Source organism: Mastigoproctus giganteus, chromosome 9 (assembly GCF_048544385.1).
Source record: "Mastigoproctus giganteus isolate SK-2022 chromosome 9, ASM4854438v1, whole genome shotgun sequence".
Taxonomy (NCBI): domain Eukaryota; kingdom Metazoa; phylum Arthropoda; class Arachnida; order Uropygi; family Thelyphonidae; genus Mastigoproctus; species Mastigoproctus giganteus.
The window spans coordinates 90,503,445-90,516,558 of NC_143583.1; the positions used below are offsets into that span (position 1 = coordinate 90,503,445).

General features: G+C 39.6%; 1 protein-coding gene across 2 annotated transcripts in view; it reads left to right on the forward strand.

Moving 5' to 3' along the window:
* Positions 1 to 251: 251 nt before the first annotated feature.
* Positions 252 to 13,114, forward strand: part of LOC150080534 (semaphorin-5A-like) — a 240,986-nt gene continuing 228,123 nt past the window's right edge. The window contains exon 1 of one of the 2 annotated variants that reach the window (XM_090381775.1): positions 252 to 268. The gene's annotated coding sequence lies outside the window, so the exon portion shown is untranslated. Of the gene's footprint in view, positions 269 to 10,666; positions 10,912 to 13,114 lie in introns of those variants that run through there. The other variant, XM_090381774.1, reaches the window with a different exon arrangement.

The following is a 13,114-nucleotide window of genomic DNA, read 5'->3' on the forward strand; positions in this document are numbered from 1 at the left end:
GCAACTAAAACTTACAGTAACGAAATCAAAAGAGTTCCTTTACTGACTAATGAGTCACTTTTCAAAATAACAACAAAAAAATGCCTTTATAACAGCTTTACTTTATTTCTTACAGCGGATTTGTCACTCGTCAGTGGATGGACAGAGGACCCCCAGTCACCTGATCGGAAAGCTGGTAACTGATCATAGTGCAACACCAAGGGATTCTTGGAAGTGGTGGTGTTGCCAAAGATAGTGAGAAAATTGATCAAGGACAATATTTGTTTCAGTAAGTAAATTTATTGGCCCTTGCTTAATAGACGAGACTTTTTAATCGTAATGAAAACAGTAATATGAGAGATCTATTTATGGATTTATTCGAGACGGGTCATATTTATGCATTTGTCTCTAAGTGAAATACAGAATATCGGGTTTGTGATGCGATAAGCTGAAGGTCATAAGTGAGAAAGCGAAAAGTCTGCTCTATTTTTCATACCATAACGGAAGTTGTGGTCCATTAACGTAGGGCAAGGATAAAAAACGAACTGAGAGCTTGATATTTGGAGGAGTGAGTGACGGTTGATGATGGCAATTAAGAAAGGATGTCAGATGCTTAATGGCTAATCCCCCTCGAAAAAAGGGGGTAGTTAGTCTATGTCTGAAAGGATATTGTTACGTTGCAAGAGACACGCCTCTGACAGAGGAAGTGGGTGTGGAGAATCAGTATATAAAACCACGAAGACAAAAATAAAATTGGAAAACGGAGAAAGAGAGAGGGAAAAATGTTCAAGAAAAAATATTGCACCATTTGGAGTACGACTGAATGCTCTCTTCCTAAAAACTCGACTCTCACATACCTCTGTTTTTATGCCCTCTATTCCATAAACAAATAAAACGAAGTAAAGTCCAAGTCACAGTACTTTATTGTTTGGATGGTAGGTTAGAGTGTCTGACGCGAACTGTTGTGGTGAGTGCATTGAACTGCAATGTTAAGAGTAGAATACAAAGGCAACTTGTGTAGTTATCAGCTATAATTAGCCTAATTAATAGGAGTAATTATACTCGTTTTCTGGCTGGATCCATTCTTTACCTCCCCTCCTCGACAGTCGTGTAAAAGTGTCCCTCAACAGACCTCTGGGCTTTCTTGAAGAACATGATTAATGGACTACAGCACGAGATAAACACACACAGCGCGGACGTCATGCAGTTCGTAGAAATGCACTCAGCTTGAAATTCAAAACAGAAGAGAGCCGTTAGTTCTTTATGCATCTCTGCACCTGGTGTATGGAAATACTACGCATAAAGGAGAACAGGTAGAGTGTGTGGTGTCCCCACGCCGTATGAGCTATGTTCTATAAGGGGTTAATAATATAGCCCCCGGAACCATCTAATTCTGTTACACCTCTTTTTACCAACTTCTTTTAAATAGGACTACGCTCCTAGCCGGCATTCTTTGCACACGACTCATTGCATGGTAGTGTGAACTGTTGGGACCTATATTAGTGGTAAGATCCACACTGAGCTATCCGTGCATCCTCAAATCGGAATGCTAGCCTGCGATAACCACAGATGATAGAGGTCGTTGTGTTCTACGACTTCCGGGTGGGATGCTCTACTGACGGACCATGGACTGCGAAGTTTATAAATACGTACACGGTAAGTTCACCGGATATTGTCAGTGCTTGCGATTGCTGTAAACCTTGCATGCTCGGGAAAAGGATGTCCTTCAATTATAGACCTGGTGATAATAATTTTCTCAGGAGAACATGAGTATGTGCCGACCAGCGATCAAAGCTAAAGTTAGAAATGATGACGTCACTATCTCGATAAGAGCTAGCATCTATCTAGGGTTGGGGGTAGCGATGTGTTTCTCAATTCACATAATTTCATTTGCTTGTAGTGAAGACTTTTCTAAGTCTTAGAAGATTCCCTGTCTTTTTTTTTTAATCTGTTTTTCGTCAATAAAAGTCTAAGATTATTTAACTTTAAATAACCAGACATTAAATGAAGACATCTGATCTGAATCTACCAAACCTGTACCAACTATGGATATATTATGGCCTTAGTGGCCCTTGCACCAATAAATCAAACAAAGAACAACATTAAATGGAGAACTAAATTATACGATTTAATCAAGACATTTACACCTTTTATAACTCATTTATAATTCAGCAATACATTATAGCACCTTTACCGAACCCTTTATCACCTAAAAACCGAATTATAGCAAATATAATTCTCAAAAGAAACCTATGACACATAAGAATAGTCTCTGACTCAGTGACCAACTTTCTTAACTGTTATTCTCTGTTAGGATTTAAAAAATATATACCCAGACATCCAACTGTACGTCATTTGACTTTGGTCTTGAACAATCCGTCCTACAGGTCCGAAATATCTTAAGGAAAATCAAAGAAGCAATTCCTCTTATCTAAGATGCACCTTCTGATTGCACCCGCCATAAATTTCCCAGCGGTGGACTACACACACTCTTGTCTATCACCTTTCCGGATCATTTCCTTCTCGTTCGAGCTATTATCGTCCGAAGTAAAGTCAAAAAAAGGGCAGGCATGTTTATTCAGTTTCCTCGATGTTTACCGTTGAACATATATTAGCCGTTTAGGAGTCGTAACCGAGGTCAATGCTTCCTAAATCATCTTTTCTGTTCCAGCGGTGCACAATGGACAATGCCATCACAATGGGTATCTACGATATTATAGCGTGTTGAGTTTTGTTTTTCACCAGGGATCTTCTGTCTGTTTCTCGTAAAATCTGTAGACGCACAACAGCCCAATCTGCGAGTTCATTAAAATGCGGTACTTTTATTTTCCTCCTCGTGTCTTTTTCTACACGCGGAGCAATTTTGTTACCTGACTAATACCTCGCGTATATAGTTTTAAGGATAAGATGTTCTTAGGTTGCATTTTGTTTGCTTCTTTGGTGTTTGGAGTTCATTCACCCTACTTTGAAATGCGTAGAAATCCGAGTCAGCAAGTTGCATCCTTTTTATAAATTATTTTTTTATTATTATATATATATTTTTTACATAATTTTAAGATGTCACACTTTGGCTATTACTAACTCATTACTGTCATGGTACGTGCAACACTTAGCATCTCATTAAAATCGTGGCACGAACGCACCAGCTACTTTGTCACGTGACTTGTGGAAACAAAAGACTGATGTGAATTGAATACAGAACTCATCTCTCAACTATCTCATGCAATATTAATGAGTAAAACATAAGTACGAGCAAAATGAATAGGACACCAGAGCGTGCTAGTAGTTTCATAGTTATACTTTCTTCTCTTGCTAAATGACTTCCGATTTTATTTTTAGTTATTTTAAGAATAATATTTAACGTTGTAATAAGCAAATAGCAGCACGCAATGCACTCTATTGCAATTATACTTGTTTATTTTCCTTTACTTTCACTTTTAATGTCCTACCTCTGTAGGGTAAGCTTATTACAACAAAAATCTGAATACCCATGCTGCCCAGCCTTCTAGAAGCTGCATTTAGGTTTGTAAATTGTGTGTGTGTGTGTGTGTGTGTGTGTGTGTGTGTGTGTGTGTGTGTGTGTGTGTGTGTGTGTGTGTGTTTATAGGCCAGTTTGTACCCTCCTCGTGACGTCCAGACATGTAGAGGACGTGTATTTAGGAAAATTCTGGTTTTTCATCCTGGAGGATTTAAAACCAGAATAAACGTTCATGAATTATACCGGCCTTTCCATTTTTCACCTGCAACCTGATATGTGAACATAATCTCTACCTTTTCAGGTAGTGTCATAATGGAGCCTTTGAAAATATCGAAAATAAAAATTTCGATATTTTTAGTTTCGATATTTGAATGCAAGAGGTTAAGCTTGGTTGTGTCACTACGACATAGGTAATGTAATTATCACTTCTGCATCCAGTAGGGGTGGGAGAGGAATTAGAAACAACAACAGTTCAGATGCTATCTGGATATTATCAGACTTTTTCGAGGAAAAACCTATTAAAAGTTCTGGATAGAACGCGAATAAAATTATCAAGTTCTTTGGATGCCTAATGAGCTTCTACAAATATGTCGACTGCCACAGACGAGTGGTCAAATGCGAGTAGCACACGCATTTGAGTTAACTGTGGTTCTAACCAGAGTGAATGCTATATAAGGTGCTGTTCTCATATTCTTTGTAAACTCTTCTGATTTTATGTAATTGCGTTATAACTAACGGACAGTCACAAGCAGTACGAGCGAATTCGTTTTCTCTCTCTCTCTCTCTCTCTCTCTCTCTCTCTCTCTCTCTCTCTCTCTCTCTCTCTCTCTCTGACAGCTTAGTCGGCATGATTCATTGCCATCTGCCATTCGTGTGGAGAATTCTGGGTTCGATTCCTGTCAATGATCCGTCTTTGTATTAAGTAATCTGTGAATAGCCCCTTAAAATCCTACATGAGTTCTAAAAATATTCCCTTTAAGTCCTTAAAAACTAACCCTTAAAGTAGGTACTAAGCAGGTCCTTAAAATAACTCCTAAAGTACATTCTACATAGTTTTTGTAGATCGTTAATCTCCAAGAAAATGCTTGGAAGTGCAGTATTATAGAAAACACATTTACTATCTCAGACTATTTAAAATAATTCATCTTATAAAAGATGTTCAAGGTGTCTGCTTTCAGCATCCAAAACTCACTGGTTATATCTGGAAATGTTTTATGAACCCGCAGTGTGTTGAGACTTATTTCGGAACATTTTTATTTTCAAGTAAAAAAAGTCCACGAAAGTTAAGTTGGGATTGGGAGAATTTCAATGAGACTGTAGAGTGAAAAGTTTCACGAGAAAAAATCTATATTTTTGCTGCATCTGACCAGTACTATCATTTGTGATTGATACAGCCACATTAATATGCATATTATCATCTAACAAAAGACTGAATTTAGGGGTCAAGTAGTTTTAACGAAGTCGTTTTTTTCGAGGGAGTCACACTCTTGAAATATTGATCTCCATTTCTGAATCACTCCTGTGTACCTCTGCTACCAAACTACTGCCTCTAGAGTTACTTTCTACAATATTTGCATAATCGACAATTTGTATAAAGTGTTCTTATTCGCTTAGTGTTCCTATACTTTTGAAAACATGGTACATACATTAGTTTTTTGAAGATCAATGAACAGATGTGCAAAAGAAAGAAATATATTAAGGTGGGCTGCATCTCTACTACACAATTTGGTGGCACTTTCTGAACGAATGAAATATATGCTCGCAGTCTTGAACAATCAGACAGTAGAATTAATCGGTGGTATTAAGCAAGAAATGAAATCCCTGACATATTGACATATCTTGCCAGTGATATATCTATTGGGCTCGCCCTAATCATCGATATAAATATAAGGAAATTGTTCTCAGGCTTAACTTAACATCTGTGACAAGTTAGACGACCAGGTCCACCCCAAAGGACCTCTTAAAACTAGAATCGTTCATCTAAAATAGGAAACATCGAACAGCTGGCCCTCCACCCACTGGCTCTTCATCTGTTCAATTTCTCAAAGCTTCCGTGTTTCAACAAAGGTTTTCAAGGAACCCTGCTTATAGTGAGTTATGACACAAGTTGTTGCAACATAGTTTAACTGAAATATGTCGGACCAGAAACACCCACAAGAATACGATTGTTCTCAATTCCTCTTTTGGACTTTTCTTCTTCTTATTTATTCTAGAACGCAGAACTGCACCACAATAAAATAAATCATCTGCATAGTAATCATGCAAGCGATTAATAAAAAAAAAACGTTATTCAGCCGTCTGCATGGTAAAAAGCAAAAGCACTAGTGCCGAGCTGTATTAAACACTGTAGTTCCAAATGACTCCCTCTGATGTTCGTTTTCGGACTGAATGGTTGGTAATGTTACTGTCCTAATGTCCGAGGTTGTATTCCCTGTTACTTTGAGGCGGCCCATGTCCAGAGAACTGCTTTTAGAGCTAAATCTACATATATAGTATTCACCACGGTGAGAGTTTTCCTACCAAGGCAATTTTATTTGACGTCTGAGGTGGTTCTGAAAATTCAGGCCCAGCCCTGAATTTTCTGCACGATGTTTCGAATTATTATTATTATTAAAATGTGTTTATTAAGCCGAAATTGTTGAAACTCCCCGGATGGCCAAGGGCTGTGGTAATCTTCAAGGAAGATTAGTGTTAGCAATATAGTTCTAAGAAGCCACAAGCTTTGGCTGCGCTAGTCAAAATAAAATTTTAAAATAAACATTTTGTATTTCCTTCTTCACGTACGTAAATATCTGATGATAGCCACTTACGTGAGATGATTGGAAATTATTAATGGAAAATAACGCATATATCCAGCACCAGCATTGTTTTAAGTCCAGCTTGTCTATTTTTTGCATTACATGATAATATACACTGCCCTACCATTAATATCCGGACACCTGCCTTTAGACAAAAAAGAGCTTTTATTGTGTCATTTAATATTTTGTGCTGAAACCTTTTGCTTTATTTGTGGGCCTTCAATCTTCGCGGCATACTCTCAACCAGCTTTTTATAAACGTCAGGTGATATGTTCCTCCACTCGGCCTTTAACGCAGCCACCAGTTCGGCCTTGTTCTTTGGGCGATCTCGACGTGCACGTGCCCGACGATCCAATAGATTCCAAAGACGCTCGATAGGGTTCAGATCAACACTCTGGGCTGGCCAATCCAACTTTTCCACACCAATGATTTCAAACCACTCTGTTACGACCCAAGCAGTATGGCATGGTGCCTTGTCTTGCTGATACAGGTATGGACCTTCCCCGAAGTATTGCCATAATGTTAGAAGGCATAATTGTCCAGGATGTCCTGGTATTGCACAGCGTTGGGACCGATTTTTGGGAATCTGGTCCTCAACACTTGGTCAGAACAAGACTGTGTGGATTTTCACAAGGTGGCATATGCGGATGAACTAGTGCTGTGTGTGCAGGGGAATTCCAGACGAGTAATTGAAGGTAAACTAGAAGGGCTAGTCGGTAGCCTGATGAATTGGACAATGAATAATAAACTCAGAATTTCTTCTAATAAGACTGCAATGATGTTATTGAAAGGTAAACTGGACCACAGGAGACCACCCCGATTAGTTATTAATAGTAACCAGATACCTTTGGTGTCTCAGGTCAAATATTTAGGGATTTTGTTGGATGACAATTTATTTTTTACACCCCACTTCGAATACTTAAGTGGTAAAGTAAAGAAATACACAGCCTCTATAATCCAGATTACCAGGAAAGACTGGAGGCTCGGTAAAAGGGTCCTCAGTCTTTACTATAAGGCTATTTTTTTACCCATTGTAGCTTATGCTGCCTCTATCTGGTTTAAGCGTGTAAGCAATGTCAAGTTTTAAGAAAAGCTGAATTCATTACAGCGTATTATGTTATTAACAACTTTGAGAGTGTGTAAGACAGTATCGACTAATGCCTTTCAGGTGCTTGCTGGGGCACTCCCCCTTGGATTTGTATATTGTATATAGAGCTTTTAGTTACTTTTTAAGGAAGGGCAGACAAGTTACAATCATGGGAATTACGAATGATATTTTGATTGATCGGAAGAGAGAGGAAAAAATATTTTATTAAAGTTAACAGGAATATGGCAAGAACGTTGGAGCACCAGCGTGACTGGTGCTGTAACTAGGCTTTTTATTCCTGATGTATGTTTTAATTTTGGAAATAAATATAATAAATGGTTGTTTCCCCATGGAAGACTCTTATATAATCACATCGCATGGTTCGCTTAAATATAAGTTATGTGTCTTAGGTTTGCAGGAGGAGCCTTTCTGTATATGTAGATTACCTGAAACATGGGGACATGTTTTTTTATGATTGTCCTCTTTATGAGGAATTTAGGCGTAATTTAAGATCAGTTATACCAGATTTTAATCGAGTAACTGAAGCTCAATGGGTTCAGAGAATTTTTCAGTTTTCCAGGAATTTTGTACAAATGTATTTAAAAAAAGGAAACAGCTATCTGTAGTGGTTAATATAGATTAGAATTGTACACTTTTTTTATTTTTCTGCTTTGCTGAAGGATTTTTTTTTTTTTTTCCCTTCTTCAATTGCTTTTGCAGGCATCAGAAAGAAAACTGATGCGGGATTTAAACTCTTGTAGGTTGTTTTTTTTTAATTTTATTATTATTTTTATTTATTAATCATTATTTTCTTTCTTTCTTTATTATTTTAATTAATTTATTTATATATTATTAATTTAATTTATTATTAATTAATTTATTTATTAATAATTAATTAATTAATTAATAATTAATTAATTAATTTTTATATGTTATTTTTTATATTTATTTTTTTATAAATAAAAAATATATTTTTTTATTTATTATTTTTTATTTATTTATTTTCCTCCAATTTCAAACTCGTTTGAGTTTTTTTTTTTTTTTTTTCCTTTGCAGGCATCAGAAAGAAAACTGATGCGGAACTTACCTTATAGGTTTGGAGTGGGTTTTTTTTTTTATAGGCTTCCAGGTATCAGCAGCCTGGTAAATAAATTTTCTGTTTATACTCCGGCACAACAACCAAGTCAGTAGAGTTTACAATAAATCGTCAATACAAATATTTATCGTATTTAGTAGGCACGGGCTTGAACCCCGGCCCACTCAAGGAACGCAGTGGGATTGTTGGCACCCACCGGTATTGCACTACCTCCGGTGGGTGGGAGGGGTGTTAGTGCAAACAGCACAGACAGTGAAGGAGACCCTTGACCGGGCTTCACGTGGGAAGGGACAGGCACCAGGTAACAGATACTTAGGTGGTGCCTGCTCCCTGGTTGCAGAGAAGCCTGTTTTTTTTTTCTTGTTTTTTTTCTTATAACATATTACACACACTTTACATTACAGGCCCATTAGTAAAATACTTGAACACATCATATACTGGTGGAGATAGACGTTAGTCTGGGTGCCACCGTAGACAAGTACATATATAATGAATAATGGTATTGCAAAGCATTCATGGTTTTGTCAATAACGACTAATGGGCCCAAGCCAAACCATAAAATGAGCCCCATACCATGACACTGCCTCCACCAAACTTCATTGTTGGGAGGATACAACCAGGAAGGAACTGTTCTCCAGGCATTCGCTACACCCAGGAACGGCCATCAGACTGGTAGAGTGCGAACCCCGACTCGTCTGTCCATAGGACTGTTTTCCACTGCTCTGTAGTCCAGGATTCGCGCTCCTTACACCATGTTAATCGGCGTCTAGCATTTGTTGAGGTGTTCAATTCTGTTGAACTGTTGAGGTAATTCTGTTGAACGTGTCATCTTGCATGCCCACTTTTGCAATTGTCTGTTTGAAGCCCAAGTGCGTATTAAATTATAGCAGGTTCTGTGTGATGTGTTGCATGCATGGGACCTGTTTCCCCATCCATGGAGGGGTGTCCGGATATTAATGGTAGGGCAGTGTATATACCAGTATATACTGACAGTGAAACTTGCAATTCTTGGAGCATATATTTCAAGTTCTTTTAAGTTACAATGAAGGGATCAGATAAAAGTCTTAACAGGATTACAGGGTGGGTTATCGGTTAGTAGGTATTTGCTTCCTGTATCTTTCATTTTGATTTTGCTTCCCATATCTTTCATGGTCGCACTGTTTGATTTTTGCATCTTTCATGTTTGTAGTATTTTGTTGAATCATCTTGGGTCTTGATTATACTCATTGTGTTTGCTGGAATTATCAACTCAGCCCTTCAAGGTTAGTGAGAGGTGCTCTGAATTTGGAGCAAGTTCCTGTTCAGAGCCTACCGGGTTCCTTAGAATGGTCTTGATATCGCGATCTTGTTCCTGCTAGGTAATACAATTCCGGGTTGGATGTTTGGATTCCTCGAGATTGTGGGCTATCTCATTCAATCACCTCGAATATTTCGTATAATTCGGGTTGTTGAAATCAGCTTTTTGGTGCTTCATCCGGGATCCTTTCAAAGACGCTGTGGTTTAAATACGAGGCGCTGTAACCCAGTTTGAGGAAAGAAGGGGTAAAGGCAGCATATCCACCGTGTTCTTTTTCCTCTGCCGAGAAGAATTAATTGCGCTTAGTTATTCGGAGCTAGGTCGAAGAACAACAATCAAATGACCTTCGTAGTCATGCAATGGTTGCCGGATGGCTTTGACCTACAGGAATTCCCAGAATGGACTTTGACTCCTGCAGGGTCGTGCGACTTGGTGCGGAAGCCTCCCTTACCTGTAAACAATGGAACAAATAACGAGGTGGTTGACAATCACGCGTTAAACTTCTGTTCGCTAATGACAAAAAACTTGACGCCATCAAATTCACCCCCATCCTCCCCACCCCAAACCTTCCTTTCGTCGTTTCGTCTCTTTCTCTTCGGCGACCATGTGCACTGGAACTTGTAGGTGCCGCTTTGTTACGTGTAGCGAGTGTCGTAGCGACATTTAAATCACACCGCCCGCCAAACTCGTTGACCCACCGGAGAGGAACAACCTCCGGCACTTGGTTGTTTTCTTCTGCTAGAGATCACTGCCTCGTAGTGACTGTAGGGTCTAGGAGGGGCCCGTAATGTCACGTGACGGAGCAGCGATCGCACACCTAGCTCGCTTCAAGTAGTAGAGGGATGTACCTTTTTCCCTGAGGGCCTGCTGCGCACCAACAACAAGTTCGGCGCCGACGCTGGCGTCTTGCCATTCGACTGTACAAGTAAAAGCTGGGAGAGGTGGCCGAGCCTGCACGGGCTCCCATTATTACCTGGAGCCGGCGGCAAAAAACTCCGCTTGCGTCCTTCAAAAAGCCTGGGAAGTTTACCTACAGTGAGTCGTGTATCCCCAGTGTGACCCGGTCGAAGTGATGAACATTTCTATGCCGTGCTTCGTTGTGGAGCTGCCGATGTTTTGAACTCCATCCACCGTCAACCGATAGTTGCCGAAGTGGTGGAGAACGCTGGCTAAGTGGTAAGTGAGGGAGGACAACACACCTCCGTAAAATTTTCACTTTCTCGAACAGGTGCGCGCACATGGTCTTCGCTCGTGGCAGGGGTGTGGTGGTACGTCTGCCACCACTACAGCGACAAAAAAACACGGCGCCAGTTGCCCTCCGCCGATGCTCGACGAATACAAGGTTAGTCTGCAGAGCGATTCCCTTCTCCGGTTGAGATTTAGGACCTAATACTCCTTCAAGAACGCGCAAGGATTTCGAAAAATTTTTAAGATTAATTAAAGCAGTTTTCCGCCACGGGGGGCATGCATGGATCCGTACTGGGATAAACGAAAGGGAGAAAAGTTAGACAGATGTGGCCAATCAACTGATCTCACCTTCTTCAAGCTGACGTTTCCCTGACTCTTCTGACAGCACTTGTTTGTAAATCGGTTGCCCTGCAGCCGCGAGTTTGTAAGCGGGCCAAGCAGAAGGTTAAAAGGCTTATCTTTACCATTAAAGAAATTCAGACGTAGGAAACACGTTTAGATTTGCCCCTGCTGGTGCCGTTTATGAATCTTGGTAAGCTCCTTTGCTGTCACGAATAGTATTAAGCCTTGGAAAAATTTTTCTCCTCATTCTTGCAGATGCACATCCTTTGCCGAACAGCGTGTCTTTCCACAGATATCAGGGAAACTCCACCATGGTTGCGCAAGTCGTTTATGGTGTGTATTCGTGAATGAAACCTAATAACCGGTGGCGTGCCCAAGAACAGGATTGAGAAATAACGTTGTGTGAATTTCGAAGGAAACGTTTGGGATTAAGCAACCCCCCTCGCGTGACCTTATTAGGCTTAAATTACGTCACCACAATTGCAAATACGCCAGCTGAAAGGCTTCAAAATCTGTAGACTATAAGCCATAAAGCTGACAAAATAAACTTAAATATTTATGTTCATTTGCATACGTGAATAATATTTCATTCACAATTTTAATTGTGAATGAAATATTATTTTCATACGCAAATGAACAGAACGATACCTGTTTACGTTTATTCTAAATAGAGCAGGAAATACAGTACTAGGAAACGTTTGTATTGTAGCGAAGAAGCGCCACCTGGAGATTGTTGATAAAAAGAGATACGAAATCTTAAATTATTTAAATAACTTTCTCATAAGTTACTACCAAACTAGAGGAACATCCAGACTGACGTACGCAACCTTTGATCGAGTAAGGCATCTATCATTTATCGTTAGAAAGAAGCTCTCCAACATCAAAATGCTATAATTGACGTGCCTCAATAATTATATACTAGTAGCGCCCTCTCTAAATCGGTGCCTGGAGCCTTTACTACCGAGTTCGCGTCGTGTTTAAATTTTGACAGCGCTCACAGTTAGCTGTACATCTAAATACTGCAGGAATAGTGCGAGCGGATAAAGTGATGGAGGAAGGAAATGCTCTGTGATGAGTCGTTTACTGGCAGTAACTGCGGCCTCATCTCTATAGGTTTCATAATTATACGCTTTTTTTTTGTTGCGACTTCTCGAAAGTACGTGTTTTTATTGAGGTGTGTTCAATTAACTGTAACATATTCAAACACACTGCTATTTTAGTTGTGCCTGATGACAGGATTCCACGTGGGAACCGGAAACGTCGCAAGATTATTTATTTTATTTGTGTATTTGTTTCAGTTTAATGCATATAGGTAGAATAGGTTCAATTTAATGCAAATAGATTGTCTGTCCAGGCAAGATACAGCGTTGCAATTTATCTTTGTAGATGCATATTACTACATATATTATAATGGACGGAAGTTGCATACATCGAGTGCCAAGGGATTTTTTCCGCCCCATGACGGTACTGATACAAAATGCATGGGGTGGGTATTTGGTTGTTACTGTTATTTGTTGGCGAGGAACACTCTGATTATCCTACAGGTGTTCAGGGTCTCCGCTTTCTGGAGTTCCATGTAGGTGTTCTTTGGGAAGCCTATTGCTGCTAGATTCTTGTGGAGGATCTTTGGTACCATGCCGGTAGTTGACACGGTGATCGGAATGGTTATTACTTGTTCCATTTTCCCCACATTTCTTTGATTTCCTGTCTAAGGTCTGTGTACTTCCTGATCTTTTACTCGTGGGTTTTCTGGAGGCTGCTGGTGATGTCGATCAGGTAGGCAGGCATTTCGTTCTTGTCGATGAGGGTTATGTTTAGTCTGTTGTGCGCCATCGTCTTGCCAGTTATT